Below are 19,956 nucleotides of genomic sequence, written 5' to 3' on the forward strand. Positions count from 1 at the left end.
TTTAGTCCAAATCTTGAAATGGGAAGACACACCTTTGATCTGGGCTGTACCTTCTGCTGCAAACCGAAGCCAGAAGAAAGAGAGGTTTGCTCTTCTGCTTGCCCTCACCTTGCCAGCCCATCCGTTCCTTCACTGGCACTGGAGCCTACTTCTCTAGGATTCCAGCATACACAGAAGACCCGCTGAGACACCTAGCCTTGTGGGGCTGAGCAACTACTGGGGTCTTGGACTCTTCGTTCACAGCCAGCCATTGTTGGATTAGTTGGACTGCAGCCTGTAAGTCATTCCAATAAATCCCCCTTTATACACACACACACACACACACACACACACACACACACACACACTCATTCGTTATATAAGTCCTGTGATGCTATAGAATCCTGGCTGCTACAACCTATTACTTACCATTCACAATATATAGCAGTTTGATGTGTCATTTTCTACAATCTATTACTGAGATTTTCAGAACTACTGCAGCATATTTCAGAAGACTCCGTTGCTGTAATCTATATTCATAAATGATGGGTTCTCAATCCAGAGCACTTAAGAAACTGTTCTAAATGTACTACATATTTGATTCAATATACTTTAGGTAGTGCTCACCTTGTTGGCTGTCTTGTTTTATATACTCCATCTGACTTACCCACATCTACATTGTGAACCGATGTTCCCAGAAAAAAACAACGAACAATGACTATGTTAAAGATTCTAAAAGGGGGTTGGGTATGGTGACACCCCTCCCTTAATCCCAGTATTCAAGAGGTAGAGGCAGGCAGGGTCTCTGTGAGTTCCAGGCCAGGCTGATCTACAGAGCAAGTTCTAAGTCAGCTAGGACTACCAAGTCAGATTCTGTTTTAAAAAAGGGGAGAGATTCTAAAAGGGTGATTGACTGACCGTTATGTTGTGATGATACACACTCGGAATGCTGCAAATCTAGACCAAAGTCATCCTGGGCTCTTTATTCCCCTAGCCAGCCATTCATGCCTTTCTCTATCTCTAAACTAACATCCTTTCAATTATCAAGGAAAACCTTTGGAATGTAGCTACTCAGCAAACCGCCAAAGAGCTAAGGACTGCATCATATGCAATCTGAGACCTAGAACAGAGATTTTCACCTTTGCTGTGATCCGCCTTCCTGTGGTTCCCCATGCATGTCTGGAAAAATACTTTTATTTATGTGTTCTGTAATTTTAGTTCCACCCCTTCCATCACCGTAAGAGCTGGACATAGCAGTATGTTTCTGTACCGTTGGCACTAGAGGATCAAGGATCCTGTGGGTGGGCTCACTGGCCAGTCAGTCTAGCCAAAGCAGTGAACTCTACTCCAGTGAGAGACCTTGTCTCAGAAAAATGTGTGTGGACCAATGATAGGTGAAGACACCCGACATTCCCCTCCATATGCACACATGGGTAAGTACACACACACACACACACACACACACACACACACACACTAAATTGCATGTAACCATTTCTATGCTGAAATGTGTTTATTGGCCAGGGTGGTACACACGCCTTTAATCCCACCACTTGGGAGGCAGAGGCAGGCGGATCTGTATGAGTTCCCAGCCTGGTCCACATAGTGAGTTTCAAGCCAGCCAACGCTACATAGTAAGACCCTGTCTCAAAACAACAACAACAAAAAACAAACCAACCAAACAAAACCCCCAAAACTAGAAACAAAACCAAAAACCCAAATGTGGTATTGAGGCAACCTGATTGAGGCAATCCTGGGCCATGAGTCCTCATGTTTGGATCAGAATTAATACTCTCTTATTTCCTTTAGGAAAGGTAATTGTTTTTATGTTTTTATTTCTGGGCTGGAGAGGTGATTAAGAGCACTGGTTGCTTTTCCAGAGGACCTGGGATCATTTCCCAGTGCCCATGAGGTACCACAACCATCTGTAACTCCAGTTCCAGGGATCTGATACCCTCTTCTGGCCTTCACAGGCACCAAGTTGGCACATGAACATACATGCAGGTGAACACTTACACATGTAAAAACAGAACATCCTTAACATAAAATAAAATAAAATAAAATTCACTTCATAGTTTCATACGTTAACCTTTTTCATCCCATCCATTCCCTGTCACTGAACTTCTTTCTCCAGACAATTCTACCTCTCACTTGCTTGTCTTTGGTGTGTGTGTGTGTGTGTGTGTGTGTGTGTGTGTGTGTGTTTCATGAGAGGGAACCCCCTGAGGTTATGATTATACAATCAAAGCAGCAAATGAAAATGTAGAATTAAAATCATTTGAGATATTCCAGACATTGAAGAAAATCTGTAAAGTATAAATGGCTATAGAGACAGGCAGAACCTATTCGTTTCTCTTGGTTTGCTTTTTTTTCTTTAAAGTTCTATTTATTTTTCTTTTATGTGTTTGCAGTGACCAGAAGAGGGCATCAGATCCCCTGCAACTGGAGTTAGAAGCAGCTGTGAGCCACCATGTGGGTGCTGGGAATGGAACCCAGGTCCTTTCTTTGTAAGAGCAGCCAGTGCTTTTAACCACTGAGCCATCTTTCCAGTGCAATTAAAAAAAATTGTGTTTTGCTGGCATGTATGTATGGGCACCCCATGCACGTGGTGCTCAAGGAGCCTAGAAGGGGGTGTCAGATCCCTTGGAACTGGAGTCACTGATGGTTGTGAGCGCTGTGTGGGCGCAGGGAATGCTACTCAGCAGGAGCAACCAATGCTGTTATCCCCTGAGCTATGTGTCTAGGCCTGGCCTTTGTTTTTCTGTTCCACACACTGTATTCTGGATTACTTTCACTGTAGTTATAATAGTTTTTGTATCACAGGATGAAAAGGTACACAGAGTCTGCAGAAGTCTCCAGGCTGTAGCTGGCATTCTCCCACTCCCAGCAGTTTACACCCACTTTCTCGGACCTGCACATAAGAAGTATGGCATGCTTTCATGGTCTCCTGGGAATTGAAGTCCTGCCGCAGACCGTCAGGGATCATTTGACTGGCCTTTGGGACAAGCCTTGAGTTAGGTCAGTCTCCTCGTTTCCCAAAGCCCAGCCTGCTTTGTGGTGTGTAGCAAATGTTCTGTTGCTGTTGAGAAATCAATTCGAGTATGTATAGGCTACATTCAAAATGCAATAGCACAGTGGAGGTCTATTTAGGGTAGACCTGGTATCTCCCAACTTCCTAATCTCTCCAACCTTAATTTTGGACCTCATCAAAAATAGCTAGATAACCAAAATAGGCATGATTGGCAGAATAATGTCTCCCAAAGATACTCATGTAGAACCTTTTAATATGTGAGGGGACGTCATGGTTAAAGATTGAATAAAGTTCTCTTATCAGATTATTTTAGACTAGGGAGATGATTCTGGATTATTCACCTGAGCCTGAGTCATCAGGATTGAAAAGTGGGTGAGACTGGTAGAAGGGAGCCAGAGAGAGACATGAGGCAAAAGAGGCAACTAAAGAGATGCTGCGGTATTGACTTTGAAGACAGAGGAGAACAGACATGAACCAGGAAAGTCAGCATCCATAGGCCAGAAACGGCATCTACCTAGCATCTTTCTGTCCACCAGCCTCCAGGAGGGACCACGGCCTTGTGGACACTGCAGAATTAGCTCAGGGGATACCTGCTGAGCTTCTGAGCCACAGCTGAGTAGGTCAGTTGGTGTTGCTTTATGCACAAAGCTATGGCAGCAAGCATGAACGAAGACGGATGGGGGCTGGATGGGTGCTTTTCATGATCAAAGAAAGTTGTCACCACGTTTGTATAAGACCAGCATTTTTACACCATTCCTTCTTCCAGGACTAGAAAATACAACTGAGTTTTGGAATGCTTCCTAAATCCCATCAATTATTTTATCCTGATGAATTTCAAGTTGGCTACTTTTTTTTTTTCTTTCTCGAGAAAGGGTTTCTTTGTGTAGCCCTGGAACTCACTTTGCAGACCAGGCTGGCCCTCGAACTCACAGAGATCCACCTGCCTTTGCCTCCCGAGTGCTGGAATTAAAGGTGTGCACCACCACCAGCTGGCCAAGTTGGCTATTTTTAAATCCTCAAATGATAAGAATATTTTGTTTTGTGGGGATGGAGAGATGGCTCAGAGGTTAAGAGCACTTACTGCTCTTGTAGAGGGCTTGGGCTTGGTTCCCAGCACCCACATGGTGACTTTCAGCTTCCTGTGACTCCCGTTCCAGGGGATCTGACACTGTGTCCTGACCTCCAGCCCTGGACTCATTTGGTGGCATTGTTGGGAACTGGTGGAAATTAGGATAGGAACTGTCGTCAGAGGAAGTAGTCACAGGGGCCAGGCTCTGAAAGTGAAAACTGTATTCAGAGATGTCTCTCTAGCTGCTTTCTGGCTGCCAGGAGGTGACCTGCTTTACCATGATGCTCTGCTTCACCCAGGCTCAGAAAGAAGCAGCCAGCCAACCATAGACGGAAACCTCGGAAGTCATGAACCAAAATAAACCATCTCTCTTCGTCAAGTATTTTGGCACAGTGTTGACAACTGATTCATGCCTGGTGAAACTGGCAGCACCTCAGCAAGTGACTCTGAAACTTTGGAGGCCCCGCCCCGTGCACATGTGGAATGCAGCAGTCCGCAAACAGGACTACTCACCGAGCACTTGTCCTGTGCTTAGCGCCTCTTGTGTATTAAACAGCAGGGATCGTGGCAGTGAGCAGTTCCAACATTTTGCTCTCATTCTGCTGCTCCTAAGAAACTTATTTGGTTTGTGTCTTTTTTTTTTTTTTTTTTTTGAGACAGGGTTTCTCTTTGTAGCTTTGGTGCCTTTCCTGGATCTCGCTCTGTAGACCAGGCTGGCCTCGAACTCACAGAGATCTACCTGCCTCTGCCTTCCAAGTGCTGGGATTAAAGGTGTGCGCCACCACCGCCCGGCCTTTGGTTTGTGTCTTTGGGGGGTCCAGATATGAGAGGAAAGAAAATAACAAAGAGCTAGATTTTCTTTTCTTTTCTTTTCCTTTCTTTTCTTTTTTTAAGGCAGGGTCTCATTATATAGCCCTGGCTGTCCTGTGTAGACCAGGCTGGCCTCGAACTCACAGAGATCCGCCTGCTCTGCCTTCCAAGTGCTGGGATTAAAGGCGTGAACCACCATCGCATGGCCTTTGGTTTGTGTCTTTGGGGGGTCCAGAATTGAGAGGAAAGAAAATAACAAAGAGCTAGATTTTCTTTTCTTTTCTTTCTCTCTTTCTTTTTTTTTTAAGGCAGGGTCTCATTATGTAGCCCTGGCTATCCTGGCTGTCCTGTGTAGCCCAGGCTGGCCTTGAACTCACAGAGATCCACCTGCCTCTGCCTCCCAAGCGCTGAGATTAAAGGTGTGTGGCACCATGCCTAGTCAAAGAGCCAGAGTTTTTTTTAGATTTACATGGGTCTCCTTTTCGGTCCTCGAGGGGAAACTTTGAAGTTGTATAGGAAACTTCCCCAGGCTTAGTGGATGTGTAAAATGGGCAGAAGCCTGTAGTTCTGCCTATCAAAATACTGGCGGGTGAGGACAAGCAGAGCTGCCCTAGGGGACCCGCTGCGAGAGGAAATGAATAGGTGTGAGTGTCTGAAGGTGCCTGGCCTGCCAGGATTTATGGCTCTTCTTTCCTAGCACAATAACCTTGGCTTATAACACTGTGTTGCCTATCCTTTGTTTCGAATGATAAATATCCTAGCATACACTGCTAATTCACCCTTTGTTCATTGTCGAAACAAACCTTCCAACACAGTCCTAGTACCAGACCCTCCATAGCAGGCAGCTCGTGCCCATTGCGGGGATGGGCTCTAGCAAAGCAAAAAGAGAGCACGTCAGCTCTGGCAGGGCCGTGGAGGGGGAGAGAAACACCCACCCAGGCCACAGCTGCAAGGGGGAGGCCAGAAGTGGCAAGGGAAGACAAAACTCATTTTCTGGATGGCATCCTTGTGGCCCTCACATCACATTCCCCCCCAAATAAGGGGAGTTCTGTGAGCAATGAGATGCTTTGTTGTTACAGGTTGAATACTGGATCCCTAGGTCAGCCACCTAGTAAGGAGCCAAGCAGACAGTAATGCTCATTTCGTTTATACAGCACAAGATCCGTGCTGCATCCCAGCGTTTAAAATATCACACAAGGTGGCACGCACCTTTAATTCCAGCATTTGGGAGGCAGAGGCAGGTGGGGCTCTGGGAGTTCCAGAGCAGCCAGGGCTACACAGTGAGACTGTCTAACCAAACAACAACAAAAAGCTAGGAGTGGTGACACACGCCTTTAAAACACTCGGGCGGTAGTGCCAGGAGGCTTGAGGCCAGCCTGGGTTACATAGTGAATTCCAGGGCAGTCAGGGCTGCATAGTGAGACCCCATTCTCAAACAAAAACTTTTAACTTCTTTTTTCCAGGAAAAAAAGAAAAAAAGCGGGGCATAGGGCACACGCCAGTACTAGGGAGGCAGAGGCAGGCGGATCTCTGAACTTGACGTCAGCCTGGTCTACAGAGTGAGTTCAGGGCCAGCCTGGTGAGACTCTGTCAAAAAAAAAAAAGTAAAGAAAAGTCGGGGCGGTGGCGGCGCACGCCTTCAATCCCAGCACTCGGGGAGGCAGAGGCAGGTGGAGCTGTGTGGGTTCGAGGCCAGCCTGGTCTACAGAGAGAGTTCCAGGACAGCCAGGGCTGAGGGCTGTTGCACGGAGAAACCCTGTCTCGGAAAAAAAAAAAGAAAAGAAAAGAAGAAAGAAAAAAGGCAAAAGCCAGCGGCCTACAGCAATCCACAGATTTCCCGCCAAAGCCCGGGAGGCTGTGTGTGTCCCGGCGGAGGACGCACTGACAGCTGCCCATCCCTCTGCTGCTAGGGAGACGGCTGCGGCCGCCCCGCCGCCGCGCGGGCAGGGCGGAGCCTGCGCGTGCGCGCCGCTAGGCGGGGAGGCGGGGGCGGGCCCGGGGGCGGAGCCCGGCGCGCGGGCTAAGGGGCGCATGCGCGCGCGCCCGGGCCGGAGCCGCCGCGCGCCCGCCCGCCCGCCCGTCCGTCCGGCAGGGGGCGCTGCGGGCCCGCGCGCCGCTCTGCCTGCCCCCCGGGCGCCGTCCGCCGCGGTTCGATTGGAGCAGCCGCGGAGCAGCTCTTGGCGCCATTTTGAAGCGGCGAGGCGGAGGAACGGCCTGGACTGGCTGCGGAAGGGGAGGGGGGGGCGGGGAGGAGGCGATTGGATGCGGCGGCGGCGGCGGCGGCGGCGGCGAGGGCGGCGGATCCCGGAGAGCGGCGGAGCGCGAGGCGTGTAGGAGCCGGGCAGCCGGAGGTAGGGGCGACTCGGGTAACGGAAAGGGGAGCGCCTCTTCCTCGCCTCGGCGCCCCGCGCTCCATTTTCCAGCGGGGCTCGCGCGCGCGCGTGGAGCCGCCGCCCGCCGAGCCTCGCGTGTCCCGGTGTCCTCGCGGGGCCGGGGGCGCCGGGGGCGCCGGGGGCGCCGGGGCCGGGGCCGAGGGGCCGCGGGGGGGGGCGGGGGAGGCCTCGGGCCGCCGCTGGCGCCGGCCGCCCCGGAGTGACCTCTGCGGGGGCCGCGGCCGCGCCCCTCCCCCTCCCCCGCCGAGAAGCCCCCGCGCGGCTGGCTTCCCCCTTCCGGCTGCCCGCGGGCCCGGCGCGAGGGGAGGCGCGCTCGCTTGCCGCGCTGCTCGGGAGTCGGGGAGCCCGCGGCGGCGGGGCGGCGGGGCGGGCGGGCGAGTCAGTCCTTGGGCGAGCGCGGCTGCAGCCCCACGGCGGTGCGGAGGGCGAGCGGTGCGGGCTCGCCCGCCCGCCTCTGCACCGTTATTCCACTGACACTTGAAAAGTTTGCGGTCCGGGAGAAGCCCTGGCGGCGGCGGCGGCGGCGGTGGTGTGGGTCTGCTTTTTTGTTTTGTTTCGGTTTTTTCTTGCTCTGCACGTTAAAGGCTGCTGTTATGCACGTAGTAGCAGGCATGGACCATGCAGCCGACAGGTGTTTGCAGGGCTGACTCTGAACCCCGAAATTCAGCACCTGCTCTTCGGAGCTGCATGCTATTCCGGTGTGAGCTCCGGAGGGGTTTGGAAGAGTTATCCACCCGCTCCATCCTCAGGAACCCGAGCAAGAGTTAAGTCTCTCCCCCCTCTCCTTTCTTGATCTCAAAGAAGGCTCCTCTGATACTTGTGTTAGGAACTGATGGGTGGCAGTACTGGCTCCTAGGTGCGGTGTCTCTGTTGAATACTTGTGGAAGCTTTGAATGTAGTGTTTCATTTTGAAGGTTGGTCTGGGGCCCCGAGAGAGTTGGGGAGTCCTGTCTACCTCACTCATAACCCTTAACAGGCCGTGTGTGTTTAGATGTAGGAGGTGGACTGTAGCTAACTCATGACTGAGATCATGAATGGCAGTATAAGCATTGTTCTCAACACATGTAGATAAGAGTTTTCTGTGTTACCTCTCCTAGAAGTCAAGTAGAATAGCACACACTCGGGCTTCATCTCTTAGCTGTGCAGTGGTCATGTCAGATGTGGGTGTTTCGGGACAGTAAAATGAATACTTGTGTGGTATGGCAGGTCACTGTGGAACAGTTAATCTTCTCCTCATGGTGACAGCATAAAACCGAACTGGATTTCCAGCGGCGAATTTGGAGGTAGAAGTTACAATGCACATAAGATTAGTAAGATACATTTATTCTCAAAACTTAAATAGGAAACACTTTTTGGGGGGTGGGGGGTAGTATCGCCCTATGGTGGCCCAGACTAACCTGGAACTGGCAGTGCTCCTGACCTGATGTGCTGGGATAACACTACCACACCCAGCTCATAAAACACATCTTGAATCAAAACGTTATTTCTTTGAACTTATATTTGCATATGATGTAAATTTACAAATATATATATAAAAGATGTGTTGAAGTTACTACTAAAGTAGTAACTTTTTTCCCTTAAGGCACAGATGTTTTCCTCTTAGCTGGGTTCTGTTTGAAGCGCCCCTGATGAGAAGGTAATGCTGGTCTTTTTGCTTGCTTTCTTTTTAAAAGAACTTTGTCTTTTGGTTGTAGTTTTAATGAAGGTTCCTGATTAACTTTGCTTTTACTGCAGCTTTTGTTAACGCTTGCAGTTGCCTGTAACACCCGACTTTGGTCCCCTCTCCTTTTCTCCTCAGTTACAGGAGATTATGTGGTGATGGTGATTCTTGTCATAGGATGGTGTGTTCATTTTTAAGTTTACCCTAAAGTTCTGTAGCTTTGTTTGACAGAACAGTCTGAGGACCAGGCTGTTTGATGATCACAGTTTTCATTTACGTTTATCCTGAAGTTCTGAGCTTTGACAGAACATTCTGAAGACTAGGCTTTGCCAGTCACTCGCTGAGTCTAAAAAAAGTGACACCTTGTTTTAGACAGGTCTTGCTCAGGTGAACAGAGAGGTGGTGGGCTGCCTAAACTTGGAGGAGAAGGGGATGATGTGGGGCTGTTTTCCTCATTTCCCTCGGCACATTTCGAGACTGCCCTTTGGCTCACACCACGCTACCTCTTGGACCACATTTGCTTAGCATTAAGAGGAGCGCTCACTCTGATGGGTTACAGGTTCGTAGGTAACACATACCGTATATAACACTATAAAAGCAGAAATCTATGTTTCCTTTGTAGGTGGTAGAAAATTAGAGAAACTTGGGGATGGTTGCCAGCCTTTTTAACGGATGAGAAATTAGGTCAGATTATAATGTACCTGAAATTAGCAGGGTCACAGTCATACCAACTGGGGGAGTGAGCAGTCTTAGAGCTTCGGAAGCCAAGAAGCTCCCCGGTGGTCTGTGTGGCTTCGTTTCAGACTCAGCTGGGACTGCCGTCATTGGGACCGAGTGCCTTAGTCCCTCCTGCTTAGACCCTCCTGCTCTCCCTTCAGTCATCCAGCCAGGAAGGAACACTTCCAAGTCAGCTGTCTGGTTTAGACTCCAGCTTTAAGAACTACTATCCAGGATTCAGTCCACCTAGCTGCTCTCAGAAGATGACTGTCTTGCAGCCTCTGTGTCCTGAAGCTGCTTGCTCTTTTGTTGTTTGACACTGTTTGATATTTGTGTCTGTCTGTCTGTCTTTCTAGGTGAATAACAGTTTTTAAACTTGTAAGCCAAACTGATTTGGAAAAGTTAGTATTGAGCTTGTTTTGTGACTATAGTATATATAAGTATATTGTTTACACACACACACTACTCGTATTCAAACAAACTCAGTTATGCGACCCAAGTCATTTCTCACTGCCATTTACAACACACGTTTTATGTTTTGTGTATTCCTGCTTGGCATTGTTAAAGATTCCAGAAGTAATGTAGTTTAAAAATAAAGCAAGTGATTTCCCAAGAATGTTGTTAGCCTTCGGTTTTTTGAGACACTGTCTCAGTCTGTAGCCCAGGCTGTCCTCAAATTCAGGAATCCACCCTCCCATCTCGAATTGCAGGTGGGAGTCAGCATGCTCTGCGCTGTTTTCTAAGTTTACTTAAAAGCTGCCAAGTGCTTCTCGGGCCTGACACCTTGGAGAGCCAGCCCTTTCTTCTCATTCCTCTTTCATGAGCCACCTGATTTTCACCATTTCCCTCAGTGCGAGGAATAGACTTGATAATCCTTTCTCACTAATTAGTTCAAAATTAATAAGCTTGCAACATTGAGAGTTACTGTTTTTACTGGCACAGATTGTTGTGTGCCATGAGAAAGTTAAGATGATAAAGTGTAGTGCATAAAAAGTTAATGCTTTAAAGCCATCAATCTGAGATATTTAAAAATATCTATAATAGTTATTGCACTTTAATGATTACACATGAATAGTAAGCAGCTTGTCTTGGTTGAGTTTCATAAAATGGAAAAAGTGTGGAGGACAAACTGAGCAAAGCAGGAAGCTATTTTGAGACATCTTTTAGGTCTAAAAGGACTCCTCTGCTCTGCTGCACCTCTTTTTCAAGAGAATGCTGTGAACTGATTCATTGAAAATGTATAAATACCCACTTGGTATACATCCCATTCTAGGGATGATGGAGCAGACAGAATGATACCTGACCCGTAGCGCTAGGGAATGATGGTTGCAGACCTGTGCCGAAGTGATGAGAGCTGAGCGGAGTAGCATCCTTGCTGCATGGATGAGGTGAGGCTGCTGTGCCTGTAGCAGAGGGAAATAGGCCAAGACCAGGGACTGTAAATAATGACCACGAGATGTTACAGGCCCAGCAGCTGTCCTGTAGCCAGTGGTGAGGACCCTGAAAGGGAAAGAGAGTTGGAGGCAGTAAAGGTTTGTTTCTTCCCTCCTGTTGTGTGGCAGCGGTGATCTAGGAAGTATGTCTCCTCCTGAGATTCAGGCAGTTCTAGTTAGCCTTCAGACTGGAGACTGGTTGGGGTGGAGGTTGGTGCTGCTGAGATGCTCGGTCGGTAAAGAAGGGCACTTGTAGCCAAGCTTGACGACCATCTCCGGAACCCACGGAGGAAGAACCAATGCTGGCAAGTTGTCCTCTGATCGCCGTGGATGGACGTGTGTGTGTACACACACAAGAAAGTAAATGCCATAAAAAAAGAATTGTATATTTTAAGCTAAAAAGTTATGCATGTAAAGAAGAACCAAGTCCTTCTAGTGGTACAGAAAACTGAAAATAAAAATTATAGTTCTTTTGGAAAAGTAACCCACTGCTAACAAATGCCAGACTATTCACTTTAAAATATTTCTAGAGAAACTCTTGATGGGCGGTGGTGATGCATGCCTTTAATCCCAGCACTCAGGAGGCAGAGGCAGGCGGATCTCTGTGATTGAAGCTATCCTGGTCTGCAGAGTGAGGTCCAGGACAGCCAGAGCTACACAGAGAAACCTTGTCTTGAAAAACAAAAAAGAAACAGAGACACCTCCCTCTTTCTGCTAAGGAGTTCTTTCCATACTGCCATATAGATATCCCCAGAATTGAAGATAGAGTATTTTATTAAAGTTGAGTAATGCTAGTCAGCAAGGACTAGACATCATGGAGTTTAGTCAGCTTTTTGTTGCCAATTTGAAGTGCCACTGTGCTGGCTGCTCTTATGTCAGCTTGACACACAAACTAGAGGAATCTGAAAGGAAGGAACCTTAATTGTGAGAATGTTTCCATAAGATCTGCTGTAAGGCATTTTCTTAATTAGTGGTCGATGGGGGAGGGCCCAGCCCATAATGGGTGGGGCCATCCCTGGGCAGGGGGTCCTGGGTTTTATAAGAAAGCAGGCTGAACAAGGCATGGGGAGCGCGCCAGTGAGCAGCACCTCTCCATGGCCTCTGCATCAGCTCCTGCCTCCAGGTCCCTGCCCTGCTTGAGTTCCTGTCCTGACTCCTGTGGTGATGAACAGCAATGTGGAAGTGCCAGCCATATAAACCCTTTCCTCTCTGACCTGCTTTTTGGTCGTGGTGTTTCACTGCAGCAGTAGAAGCCCTGCCTGAGGCACCACCCCTGTCTTATTTTGAGTGTGGACTTGTAAGAGAGTGTAACCATTGTCTCTGTGCTCATTACCGGGCAGGCACTGCAGCCCAACTGCAGGAGTTTCATTTACTTGCTGACCCTTCCTCCTTACCTGGGAACTAAGGTATCTGAGAAAGGAAGGGGAGACTTTGGGACTTTTGAAGAGGAATAAGAATTGGAGATAGTGGCACCTTGAGGGGATTGATGTTCTGAAGGAAAAGGCCACTGTGCTTGGCTGCGAGAAGAGTCAGGCTGAGGTGTCGTAACCCAGAGGAGAGTAGCCAAGAGGAAGGTAGGATGGGGAGCCAGGGGATGCCGTCTGCGGAGTCAGCTGCTCTGCGCTGTCCCCTCACTCCCTCCCCACCCTCAAGGGCTGTTACATGTACTCAGCTTGTCATTGGAGTCCTTACTCGGCCCCGGCGTGGGTGACAGTCTGGACCTTGCTTTTCCAAATTTGAGGGCTTAGCTTTCTTAGAAGAGAACCTGAGTTTCCTTCAGAGCAGTAATGGTAGCAGTTGTCAGCCTCCTTCAGTTCTAGTTCCTAGTCCTTACTAGGACCTCACTGTAAATATCTGCCTCTTATGCCGAAGTGTGTAGAAAACGTGGGACGTTGGTGTGTCTGTAAAAGCTTTGGCTTCTGTTCAGTTCCTGTGGAGTGTGTTCCCATCCCCCTGCCTCCCCTGCGAGGGCAGGTTGTGCAGGTGCAGGTGTGTGCAGGTGCAGGTGTGTGCAGGTGCAGGTGTGTGCAGGTGCAGGTGTGCCGCAGGGTGAGTGGTGTAGGTCAGGGACATACGAGTTTTCAGGAGTGGGGTCCTCTTTCCACCTTGTGTGTAAGGCAGGACCTGTCTTTTTTTTTTTTAAGACAGGGTTTCTCTGTGTAACAACTCTGGCTGCCCTGGAAGTAGCTCTGTAGACCAGGCTGGTGTCCCCCTCAGAGATGTGCCTGTTTCTGCCTCCTGAGTGTTGGGACTGAAGGCGAGGAGCAGCAGCAGCAGCAGCTAAGGCAGGCTCTTTCTGTTTCTGCTGCTGCACTGTACCCTTGAGCTCCAGCCAGCTTGTCTCCACCTCCCGCCTCCTCATAGCAGTGCTGGGGTTAGAGACACAAGCCATCACAGTCAGCTTTTTAAATGTGGATTCCCAAGATTGCAAACACTTACCTACCAAGCACTCTGGCAGCTTAATTTCACTTAAAAAAGTGGGGGGGGGGGGGGGGGGGGAGGTGGGGGCTCAAGTTTGTTTGTTTGTTTGTTTGTTTTAGCCTAGGAGATGATTGATTTAAAATACTCTTGTCTCTACTTTTCATATGTATACATATCACTATCAAATCCTGGTACCTTGGTCATGTTTATCCCTAGTCTAGGCTATTGGTTTTCAAAGGGATGATTTTGGCCCTCAGTAGTTCGTCCTACTCTGAAGACATTTTACAGTGTCTGAATTTAGTTACTACAAATAGGGGACAAGATAGGTTTGCTGCTACTGGGTAGAGGCTGACATGGTATCTGCTGAACATTCTTAGAACATCTTTCTACCACAAAAAGTTACCTAGCCTAAAAATGTCAATTGTGCCAAGCTCGAGACACTCCTGTCTGTGCAGAATTGGCCTAGTAGGCTTGTATCCACTCTTGGCTGAATCGGGTATCCCCACAACTTAGGTCATGGGAACCAAGCAGTAGTGGTGCTTCCCAGCCTTACACTGGATCTTTTGGGGGTCTCCTCTTCACTTTCATCATTTTTCTCTGACTTTTCTTTCCCAGCATGATGATGTGTCATAATTAGAGCAGGTCTTCATAGTCTCTCAAAGTTCTAGCCTTCATGACTGAACATCCAGCCCAGGGTGCTGGCCCATGCCTTTAGTCCCAGCACTCGAGAGGCAGAGGCAGGTGGATCTCTGTGAGTTTGAGGCCAGCCTGGGCTACAGAGCGAGTTCCAGGACAGCCAGGATACACAGAGAAACCCTATCTCAAAAACAACAAAAACAAAAGCCCCCAAACCAACTAACCTGAAGGATTGAACAGTTATAGCATATTTAAGCATTTGATAAGTTGCTTAATGATTGAGGTCCAGTCTGAGGACAGACAGCATCAGGAGCTTGACTGTTACTCATTTCAAGTCAGGACTGCTAGAGTTTTTGTCCTGTTTCTGTTACTAACTAGCCACGTGGAAATCACTCAGTTTTGAAAAATCTCGTTTTTTTTTTTACAATCTGTAACTAAGAATAGTAACAGATAACTCATTTTTAAAAACAGTTTTACTGAGGTATAATTCACATATCATATGATTTTGCCTACTGGAAATATATCATTCATTGTTTTCCAGTATATTTACACATCCATATAACGGTCACCACAGCCTGGTTTTGGAACATCTTGTTACAAAGAAACTCCAAAGCTAGGAGGCATTACTTTCCATTACTCCTCATGCCATTAGTTTTTGGGATAAGCTAGGACAGTGTTTTAGAGTGGGGACAACTAGGTAAGGACAGAGTAAAAAACGTCGTAACTTTGTGTGGGGTGGCGGGTATTGCAGTGCATGTCCGTATATCCCAGCACTTGGCAGTGCTGAGGCAAGAGAATTGGGAGTTTGAATCCACTGTGAGCTACATATGATAGATACCCTGTTTCAAACAGAATAACCAAACTGCTTGCAGGGAGACTATTGGTGATAAAAGGTCTAACTACATCACTTTATGGGAGATGAATGGATGTTTGCATGTTTTATTGTTGGAGAAAATTGCTCTCAGTTCTGGCTAGAGACAGAAAGATGGAAAATATTCTTGTAATAAAAATATATGCCTCCCCCACATATATTCATTGCAAAAGGGACTGTTAAGAAAATCATAAAACGCTGGGCAGAGGTGGCTCATGCCTTTAATCCCAGCACTCGGGAGGCAGAGCTAGGCGGATCTCTGTGAGTTTGAAGCCAACCCGGGCTACAAAGCGAGATCCAGGACAGGCACCAAAACTACATGGAGAAACTCTGTCTTGAAAAACCAAAAAAAGAAAAAAGAAGATCATAAAACAAGGTAGAATATGGAATGCATATTCAGCGCCAGGAAGAAATCTGATGTGTAGGAGTCATGCAAGACTCTTGTCAGGCCTCGGTCAGGTCCTGCAGAGATGGGCCTTTTGGTCCCGTGATGTCCACTTGAAGACAGGTCTTAATTTCCCCTTATGTTGCTTTAAAAAATTGCCTCTGGCTGCTTCACCCACCTTAGATGTTTCTAGTTTACTGTGGACCTGGGCAAGTAAGTGTTTTCACCAAGCTTTAACTGAGTGCTTGCTGTATTTAAGAAGAGGAGCCACCTGCATTCTTGGGACTGAGAACTTGCCTTTTAGTTTATGCGCTTGAGGTTTGGTTTCACCCCAGGTTAATTGGCTTTTTATAGGAGAAGTAATTCCTAAATTAATTGGGTTCTTATACATACTTTCCTTTGTCTCCCCCCTTCATTAATGGCATCCATCCTGTGGCTTCTTCTAAATGCCCTTTTTCTAGTGGACTCTTAGATGTGCTGTCTCTAGTGTAACGTTTCCAGACTCAGTTTCCTTCCTTTTCTCTGCCGTTTTCCCAGTGTTCGCTTCAGGTCAGTAACAGACCCCAGCATCTGTGGTCCTGGGTGACTGCTTTCACACTCAGGTGGGAAACCGGAGTGGCTGTCATCCTGATCCTCCATTTCTTCCATCTCTCCCAGCAGATACCAAATTCTGCTGAGGTTTCAGGAAACCACACCCGTATGTAAAAAGCAGCCTATACCCTTTTCACGTGTGTCATTTCCAGGTGCCTGTATAATCTGTACGTGTTAATGATTTCTTTATTTTTTTTAAAGAATTATTTTTAACTACATGGTGTGTGTGTGTGTGTGTGTGTGTGTGTAGTATGTGTACACGAGAAGCAGGTGCCTGTGGAGGTCAGAGGTGGTGGTAGATTCAGGGGGTTGTAAGCCACCTAACGTTGGTGCTGGAAACCGAACTCAGGTCTTCTGAAGAGCATCAGGTTCTTTTAACCACTGAGCCACCTCTCTGTTAATGATCTTTTAGTAATAACAGCTACATACAGATATATCCCACCTCAGTCTTCTCTCGTTTTTTACCTAATACAGGGAACCATTAACTTCTCTGCCTTTTATTTTGAAAAATATACCCTGGAGATCTCCCCTTACTTGTATATAAAGTACTTCTCTCCCTCTGGACAACTACAGTGTTCATTTTTATGCCATACTTTGACTAGCTTATTGATTGTTTCCAGTGTTTACTGTTATAAAATTGCCATTATTTTGTACAAGTGAGGGTTTGTTGGTAGTGCAGGTTCCTAGCCATGGAATTGCTGAGCCAGAATGCAACAGATAACATTTACATAGTGTCATGTTGTACTTCATAAACTTTGTAACACTGTTGTGTCTGTGAAAATACTTGTTTCTCTGTAGTGCTCTAACAGTACATAATCAACCTTTGAGGAACTTCGTCAGTCTGACAGATGGAAAACAGTATCTGCTATATTTTAATTTACATTTTTCTGGTGCATGAGCCTGAGCATTGTTTCTTGAGCTTGAGCCATTTTAATTTTTCCTGAGCAGTGTGTTTCTCACTTTCCTCTCTTTGTGTGCATGGCTCTTTTGGACAGGCCTCCCCCGCACCTTTGTGTCTGCTAAAAGGAAAGGTTGCTTGCTCACTGCTCGCTCTGCATTGTCATCTCGGTGGCCTCCCTGCTGCAGTGTCACCCCGTGCGACGTTGTTCTCAGGGCCTTCTGAGCACGTATTTGAATCGCTCATTCCTCCAGTTGAGAATCCTTACTTGAGCATGGTGCCACACCCACTCCTGGTTCCTTCAAGCGTCCGTGAACCCCCGCCATCAGTGAGCTGTTGCAGCTCCCTCACTGTGGTAGACCCTGTGCGGCTGTATCTTCCCATGTAGCTTTCTACTGACTTTCCGGTGCTCATTTCTGCTCCTGCACAGATCTAAAGTTGAGCATATTACTTAGCATTGACATCAAATGGTCAGGGTTTTGTGATTTAACTCTTACTTAGGCAATGGACAGAGCTTTCTTCTCATGTGTTGCTTGTATCAGTGGGAACTTCCACACTTCATGTTGTTTAGGATGTTTGTGCTTCCTTGCCCTAGAGTTATTTGTTTATATTTATTATTATTATTATTGACAGTTTTTCCATGTAGCTCTGGATGGCTTGGAGCTTGATTGATATTTAGACAGACTGGCCTCTGGTCTCCTGCTTCTGTCTCCTATACCTCCGTCCTACAGCTTGGGTAGCTGGGATACTGACATTGGTAATGATAGTTATGTAGTCCACTAGTTACTGATAGTTACTGTGTTTGTTTTGGTAGAACTTCCCTCCCTCCCTCCCTCCCTTCTGTCCTTTCCTTTCCTTTCCTTTCCTTTTTTTTTTTTTTTTTTTTTTTGAGACAGGTTCTTGCTACGTAGCTCTGTAGCTCTGACTTTCCGGAAACTCACTATCTAGAGTAGGTTGGCATTGAACTGACGGAGATCCACCTGCCTGCCTTCCAAGTGCTGGGATTAAAGGTGTGCACCACCACTCCCAACCTGTGGTAGAATTTTTCTTCACATTTTTTTTTTTTTTTTTGTTAAAAAATTGCTTTGCCACTTTTAATTCCAGCACTCGGGAAGCAGGCGGATCTCTGAGTTCGAAGCCAGCTTGGTCTACAAAGTGAGTTCCAGGACAACTAGGACTGTTACACGGAGAAACAAAACAAAACAGAAAACAAAAAATAAACAAAAAGTTGCTGTATTGGATGGTGGGTGGTGGTCCACACCTTTAATCCCAGCACTTGGTAGGCCAAGGCAGGTGAATCTCTGAGTTCAAGGCCAGCCTGGTGTACATAGTATGAGTTCCAGAACAGCCAGTAGTGTTACAGAGAGACCCTTGTCTTCTCAAAAAAAAAAAAAAAACCAAACCAAACCAAAATTGCTGTCCCCCCCCCCCCGTCTGTCCGTCCCCCCCCCCGTCCCCCCCTCCCGCCCTGTTTCTCTGCTGTGTAAGGCTTTGCTCCTGAGTGCTGAGATTAAAGGCATGTGTCACACTGCTTTTTTTGTGTAGAAGATTCTTAGTTGTGTTTCCTTTACTATACCAAATAAGTGAGATAATCAGCAGTAAGGAATTGGGTTGCATTTGATTACACCTCAATAAAAGTAAAAATAATTATTAATGAATTCGTGAGCTTGATGTTGTATTTATGTCCTTTTTTTTAAAATGCATTTTTTTAAGGTTTATTTATTTATTATGTATACAGTGTTCTGCCTGCAGGCCAGAAGAGGGTACCAGATCTCATTACAGATGGTTGTGAGCCACCATGTGGGTGCTGGGAGTTGAACTCAGGACCTCTGGAAGATCAGCCAGTGCTCCTAACCTCTGAGCCATCTCTCCAGCCCTATTTATGTCCTTTCTTCAGCTGCCATCTGTGTATTTGGAGGTTCCACTCTGTGATCTGGTAGCCATTGCTGGTGGATGGCGGTGGTGGATGGGGTGTGGCTGGAGAGTGAGGGGGTGGGAAGGAGCTGGAGTCCATGGCCCCGCCCTTTTGAGGGACTACCCAGTGACTTGAAGACCTCCCGATGGGCAGCACCTTTGATAGGTTTCACTAACACTTGAGCATCACATCGGCCTTTGGACACCACTCAAGATCCAAAATGCAGTCTTTCCATATAGAGGTTTGGTCCATTTCAAACTCTGTGTGTGTGTGTGGGGGGGCAGGGGGACTAGGGGGCTAAGAGTCATTAAAAGAAAAGCAAGGTGTCTTCATTCCAGCACCATTGTTAGCTTCCCTGCACTTAGTCGGTGGCCTTTGTCCCCTCCCCCCAAATATTTTAACCTTACATGTGTTTCTTTGTGGCCTCTCTATTTGAATTTTATTCGTCTTTTTGTTCTGTGAAGGAATCAGATTATCTGGATTACTGTGGCATTCTATGGAGAGGTTTGTTTTGTTTTGTTTTGAGACAGGGTTGCTCTATGTAGCCCTGGATGGCCTGGAACTTGCTATGTGGACCAGGCTAGCCTCAAACTTGGAGGTTCTCCTGTCTCTAGTTTCAAATTGATAGGTGGCTAGCTATATAGTGAGCTTTAAAATTGGCTGAGGGTGGGGAACGGCTCAGCAGTTAGGTGCTTATTGCTACTTTAGACGGCTAGAGTTTGGTTCCCAGCACTCCTGTCAGTCGGCTCAGTACTGTCTGGTAACTCCAGCTCCAGGGAATCCGATGATGACCCCTTCAGTGACCCTTAGTGCTTCCCCAGGCACTTGCATGCATGTGAGCTCATTCTTTCTTCCCTCTCCTGCTCTGTGACACACACACACACACACCCCACAAATAATAGAAATCATACAACATGAATCCTCTTAACATTTTTATCACCGCTCTAGTTTCCTTGTGTTTCAACATATATTTTAAAGTCAGTTTTGTCAGTTTCTAACAAAGTAAGTCTTTGTGGGCACTGATTGTGATTGTGTTGGTCAGGAGATATAGGTATAACTACCTCCCTAACATCACTGAATTTGGTAGTCAGCCTCTTTCATGGTCCTCGTAATCCCTGCCTCCTGGTAATTTTGCGCTCTTTTGTAG

At 47.3% G+C, this 19,956-nt stretch overlaps 1 protein-coding gene across 5 annotated transcripts in view; it reads left to right on the forward strand.

Annotated features, from left to right (window-relative positions):
- Window positions 1–7,157: 7,157 nt before the first annotated feature.
- Pds5b (PDS5 cohesin associated factor B) overlaps window positions 7,158–19,956 on the forward strand; it is a 160,385-nt gene continuing 147,586 nt past the window's right edge. For all 5 annotated transcript variants that reach the window (XM_028878096.2, XM_028878091.2, XM_037198395.1 and 2 more), the window contains exon 1: window positions 7,158–7,240. The gene's annotated coding sequence lies outside the window, so the exon portion shown is untranslated. The remainder of the gene's footprint in view (window positions 7,241–19,956) is intronic.

This window comes from Peromyscus leucopus, chromosome 23 (genome assembly GCF_004664715.2).
Source record: "Peromyscus leucopus breed LL Stock chromosome 23, UCI_PerLeu_2.1, whole genome shotgun sequence".
Taxonomy (NCBI): domain Eukaryota; kingdom Metazoa; phylum Chordata; class Mammalia; order Rodentia; family Cricetidae; genus Peromyscus; species Peromyscus leucopus.